The following is a 6,293-nucleotide window of genomic DNA, read 5'->3' as shown; positions in this document are numbered from 1 at the left end:
AGAGAGAGAGAGAGAGAGAGAGAGAGAGAGAGAGAGCCATAAAGAAAAGAAACTGTTAGCCGGGTGGTGGTGGCCCACACCTTTAATCCCGCACTGGGGAAGCAAAGGCAGGTGGATCTCTGTGAGTTCAAAGCCTGGTGCACAGAGCAAGTTCCAGGACAGGCTCCAAAGCTATACACAGAAACCCTGTCTCGAAAAAAAAGAGAAGAAAGAAAGAAAAGAAAAGAAAAGAAAAGAAAAGAAAAGAAACTGTTAAAGTAATATGGGTTTGGTTGTCCTTGCTTGTGATCCTAGCTTTCAGGAGACTGAGATAGGAGAATCATGGTGAATCCAAGGACAGGCTGGGCTACAGAGTGAAATCCCATCTCAAATAAAGAAGAATGAAGCAGGAGAGATGGGTCAGTGGGTAGGAGAGATGGGTCAGTGGGTAAGAAAGACATACACATAAATAACAATAAGCAGACATCATTAAGAAGAAGCATAAGGAAGAAGGAAAAGAGGAAGCGAGGAAAGGAAAAGAAGAAAAAAGTAATTACGTGCTTCTGGTTGAAATTCCAGCACTGAGGAGCTGGAGAGATGGCTCAGTGGTTAAGAGCATTGGCTGCCCTTCCAGAGGACCCAACTTCAATTCCCAGCACCCACACGGCAGCTCATAACTGTAACTCAGTTCCAGGAAATCTGACATTCTCACATCAATACACCAGGACGAAGGGAAGCTGGGTACCCTTCTGAGTCTGAGGCTCAGTCTTTGAGGGATTGGAGAGAGATGCTGAAGAGCTGGTGTGTTCTTTTGCTGCTTCTTGCTTGGGAACTCTGGGCACTGGGCGAGCCAGAACAAAACGGATGCAGATTGCAATCTCCTAGAGATTGCAGTTTGACCAGAAAAGTATGAATTGGGCACTGACCAATAAACGCATTTATTTATTTATTATTTGGTTTTCAAGACAGGGTTTCTCTGTAGTTTTGGAGCCTGTCCAGGAACTTGCTCTTGTAGATCAGGCTGGCCTTGAACACCCTGAGATCCGCCTGCCTCTGCCTCCCGAGTACTGGGATTAAAGGCATACACCATCACCACCCAGCTCAATAAATGCATTTATGATTAGGAATAGAGTAAGTGCTTTGAGAGAAAACAACCTAAGAGGTTGAGGGCAACCAGGGAAGGGCTCTCTGAAGAGGTGGCAGCTGCAACAGAGAGACCATGGGATCTGGTTCCCTGTTCTCCGTTCCTGAGACACTTCCCCTTTAGTGTCTTCAAGTATAGAAGGGAAACCCCCCTTCCAGTCTAAACTTTCTGTGACTGGAATGAATGCTATCCAAGTTCAAAGGAAGCAGAATTCCCAACTGCTGGGTCGGGATCAGGGAAGATTTCTTGCTGATTCAGCACTGATCGTGATGCGTGGGTGGGCTGCGGCTCCATCCAATCCTGGTCAAATACTGGCTGCATGAATATATACTGCATCTATCTAACACAGAGACTGGGTATTGAAGAGAGCTGTGGCGCTGTGGCAGCGTTCAGTATTTCAAACCTGTGAGTTGAGGCTGGAGACAGCTCAGGAGAGTCCTTGCCTAGTATTCTATCTCCCGTGCCACAAATAAAAATAAATAAAAATGCATGAGAATCTGGGGGTGCTGGAGAGATGGCTCAGTGGCTAAGAGCACTTGTTGCTCTTCCAGAGGACCCAAGGTTAGTCCTCAGCACCCATGTCAGGCAGCTCATAACCACCTCTATCTCCAGCTTCAGGGAATCTACGCCCTCTTCTGGCTTCACAGGCACCTGCACACATGTGCACATGCACAAATACCTAGGACAAGGTCACTCAATATAAGCTGTGGACTAAGCTCTGGCTTCCAAAGCTAAGAGGCATGTCCTTAACCATCTGCCCTACACTCCCCAGTAATGGAATATGAAGAATATGACCCTGTCTGAGAAAGGCTTCTTGCAAGTCCTCCTGGTTCAAGACCTAGGTGGCAGCTATTCCATAGAAAGGACCTCTGAAAAGAACACAATCACTCCTTGGTACCCCTGGGGAATGGTTGTAGGGTCCTCATTTCCCCATCAAATGCATGGCTAGAGCAGGTTGACTGCATCTGATGGGGAAGGAGGAGCAAGCTGGAAAAGAACTGAGATCAAGAGGAATGAATGCCATGCCACACAGCACGGAGATCCTGACAGTCAAGTATCACACCACTGAACAAAAGAATCCAACCGAAAGTCCAGCAGGATGGCCCAGTGGATAAAGGTGTTCGAGGGGCACACCTGAAGACCAGAGTTTGATCCCCAGAATTCATACAAAGGTGGGGGGCAGAGAATCAGTTCCACAAAGTTGTCATCCAACCTCCACAAGGTAACTGTGGTATGCAACACACACACACACACACGCACACACGCACACACGCATGCACACACCCTGCAAGCACTTTAAAAGAGAGAACTCTCAAATAAAAAAAGATCAGTGCTTGCAAATCATCCCCCCACTCCCCCCACGCTTCTCAGGGACCAAAGATTCCATGGGAGGCAGCAGATTTCCAGAGAGGCAGCAGATGACAGCCGGCCGAAACCGGTTTTGTCTCTGTCCATCTCGGCCTCGGGTCTGTCCAGCTGTCTCTCTTTAGTGTGATTAAAAGTCCTGGAGGTTCCATCCTTACACTTGGCGTTCTCTTTACGATCCACCTTAGTGGCTGTATGTATGTTGAACATCCACGTTACTGTGCGAGGCTGTGTGCACAAAGCCATGCATGTGTCCTGTGCTTTATGGAAAATTTAAGAGTGTTTCAGAGGTAATCAGAACCATATGTGATTTTCCCCTCCTGGGCTGTGGGAGGGAGATGAATCTCGAGATAGGCAAGGGTTTGCCCTGGAGGTTTGCTAAGCTGAGGTAAGGAGCCAGACTTGCTCTCAAGACCAGAAGGAGCTATTAAAAGGCTTGGAGAGGGAGGCTTTAGAGGGGCCAAACAAAGGTAAAATAAACAGAGTTGGGGATGGATGGTAAATCTACACTTAAAGCAGTAAATCCTAAACCAGTTTGCCCACAGCTCATCTCTGGGCCTCACTTCCTCATCTCTAAAGGAAAGCCACAGTTGAGGGCTGCAGAACCATCGGGTCACCTGCCCAGGAACCAGAACCACCACTTTAGGCTGGCGGAGGTAATCCTTTTGTCCAAACTGAGTCTGGTTCTCTGCCTGCAGGGCCAGTATACCAAAGTTAGGGAAGAGTTTGGGGAAGCTTCCTCAGGTCTACGGATTGTCTGCTTTCCAGCCTCAACCACTCTTAAAACTTCCTGGGCCAGTGAGACAGTGCCTCGTGCCTCATTGTGCAGCCTTCAGCAAACACCACAGCCCCGTGGAGTCCTACAGAAAAGCTCCCATAATAACTGTGCAATAATAAAAAGATAAAGAGGCAAATAGGTATGTAGGTCAGCTCAAAAATAGCCACCCACCCACTTAGCCTGGTAACCATTGGTGCCAGGTGGGGACAAAGAATTGGTTTGCTGGCTCTGCCCAACTGATCTGCCCTTCTCTTCTCAAGGTCGCCAGAAATTTTTTAAAGTCCCTGGCTGCACTTCTGGGGGTTGTAAGGTGTTGGCAGACGGCAGGTTCAGCTCCCTCCCCGTAACCCATCCCCCACAATTCCCAGCAAACCCCCCCCCCCAGCTCCAAGTAAATCCTGGGTCAGAGAACAGAGGTTGGCCTCTCTGGCTTAGTAGGTTATTGGGGCTAAGTGAGGGTTTAGGGTGATGACTCACACAACCCCCCACCCCACCCCCACCATCCTTTAAGTTGTCTGTGCACGCAAGGCCCCCCACCCCCACCCTTACAGAGCCTGCTTTGTTAGCACGACCCCACCCTAACAGCCTCAGGGCTCTGAGGGCCTCCTCGGCCTTTCCCTCCTTTTCGCTCCCTCCCAGACCCTCTCCAGAGAAGTGCGGGCCCCGCTGGCCCGCCCCCACCCCTAGCCGCAGCCAAAGTGCTGAGCTCAGCATCTTAGCAGCCGGCTGTCTGGATGGTGGGCGGAGTTTTGGAAGCCCCGCCCTTCTTCCCCTCTCCGTCCACTCCCCTCCTCCGGTTTTACCCCAGAGGCACGTTCTGTGAGTCACGTCCTCGCTTTCCCCTCTGCAGGGGGTTGGTGGGGAAGGAGCCCCCCACTCCCAGTCAGCTGTTCTGCATCTGTCACCTCGGTACCACCTCAGTTTGGGAGGAGGGGAGAGGGAACAAGCAGCACCCCCCACCAACTCCCCCCCCCATCGCAATGTTTGGCTCCACGGGCCATGGCAGACGTGTGTGTGTGTGTGTGTGTGTGTGTGTGTGTGTGTGTGTGTGTGTGTGTGTGTGTGTGCCAATTTTCAGAGAGCAAAGTCTAAATTTTTGTGTCTCTCAGCGTTTGTTACTTTTTTTTTTTTTTAGAGACAGGGCTTCCAATAGCTTAGACTAGCCTAGACCTTATTCTGTAGCACTTACTCTGCAGCCAAGGATGATCTTAAACTTCTCCTCTGTCATCTGACAGTTGCTGAGACTATAGGCATGTGCCGCCTTGCCTGGTTTTGTGCAAGGTTGAGTCTTGAACCCAGGGCTTCCTACATGCTGGGCAAGTACTCTACTAAGCGAGCTACAGCCCCAGCCCTGAGGTTCTTTTTTACAACAGAATTTAACTGTGGTTTCTGGGGGTCTGTGCCAAAGTCTGTCCGTTTGTGGGTTACAGATAGGACAACCAGAGCTGGGAGGACCCCCCCCCTCTTCTTACACACCGCCTTTAGGGGAACATCAGAACCTTGGGTGGGGTGGAGAGTGGAGGTGCATCCCAAATGGGTGATGTGGTGACAATCACTATCTCTTCTGGGCTAAGGGTGTCTGGCAAAGGGAAACCCCTTCGGTGTCAGCCTGCCTTTCTTAGCATTTTAGTCAGGACAGCAGTGTGTGTGTGTGGGGGGGGTGTCCTGCTGAATTCTAAGAAGAAAGAACCGGATGGGAGAACACAAAGGCCAAACCCAGAGGTGTCTTATGTCAACAGCTCCAGGGGATGACAAGTGCTCCCTCCAGCTCTTCTGGGCCCCAGTGATGCCCCCTCCCAGTCTTTTCAATTCCCTTTTGGTTCACTAGCAGGAGTATTTGGGGCCCAGCATCCAGGACGTGTCTAGAATCATGGTTCCAATCTGTTGACTGTGCAACCTTAGGCAAGTCATTCCACCTAGCTGAGCTCGCGTGTTCTTACCTGTAAAGTGACAGCAATAAACCCAAACCCTACTTACATATGATGCACAAACACTGGCTGTGTGTGTGTGTGTGTGTGTGTGTGTGTGTGTGTGTTCAACCTTTAGTGTCATTCTTCAGAGTCTGTTCACCTTGTCTTCTTGGGAAGGGGATTCTCGCTAACCTGGAACTTGTCAATTAGTCTAGACTCGCTAGTCAGAGCCTTAGGGCTCTAACCTGCCTCTACCCCAGCGCTGGGATTACAAACCCAAGCCACTGTGCCTGTCTTTTTACGCAGGTCTGGAGGTTGAGCCAGGGCAGTGGTGGCGCATGCCTTTAATTCCAGCACTTGGGAGGAGGTTGAACCAAGGTTGTCTTGCCTGTGGGAGGAGAACCCTCTTGACCAAGCCATCTTCCCAGCCACACATTAATTATTTTAATTACAGATAAATAAACACCCACTGTTGGCTGCTAAAGTCACTGGAGATAAAGACAGACTTTTGAGCTTGGCCTGGTTGGCACACCCTGTAACTCAGCCCTTGGGAAGCAGAGGCAGGAGGATTATCTAGAATTCGAGGCCAACCTGATCTGTATAGCAAATTCCATACTAGCTAAGTATCTAATAATAGTATAATCTGTCTCAAAAATAAAAATAAAAAAGGAGAAAAGGAGGCGCTGGAGAGATAGATCGGCTTGGCAGGTAAGAATACTTTTTCTTCCTCTGGCACCCATGAGGGCCCCGCTCACATTTTGGGGAATCCAACACCAATGCTGGCTTCCAGACTTCTCAGTTATCTGTAGGCATTCTTCAATTATGGATGCCAGCATGGTCCCATCTTATTTCCCATTCACATCTCTAGTGTGAGGAACAAAGCCCACCCTGCTCTACTCCCTGTTGTGAGTTCAAGGCTAGCCTGAGCTACAAGAGAAAAAAAAGGCAAAAAAACGGGCTAGTGAGATGGCTTAGCAGGTAAGGTTGCTTACTGCCAAGCCTGCTGACCTGCGTTTGAATCCTGGGACCCACATGATAGAAAGAACTCCGGAAAGCTGCCCTTTGATCTCTAGATGCTAACACACACACACACACACACACACACACACACACACAC

This window comes from Microtus ochrogaster, linkage group LG2, assembly GCF_000317375.1.
Source record: "Microtus ochrogaster isolate Prairie Vole_2 linkage group LG2, MicOch1.0, whole genome shotgun sequence".
Taxonomy (NCBI): Eukaryota; Metazoa; Chordata; class Mammalia; order Rodentia; family Cricetidae; genus Microtus; species Microtus ochrogaster.
The sequence above is the reverse complement of the archived record's forward strand: the minus strand, read 5'-3'. Positions refer to the sequence as shown.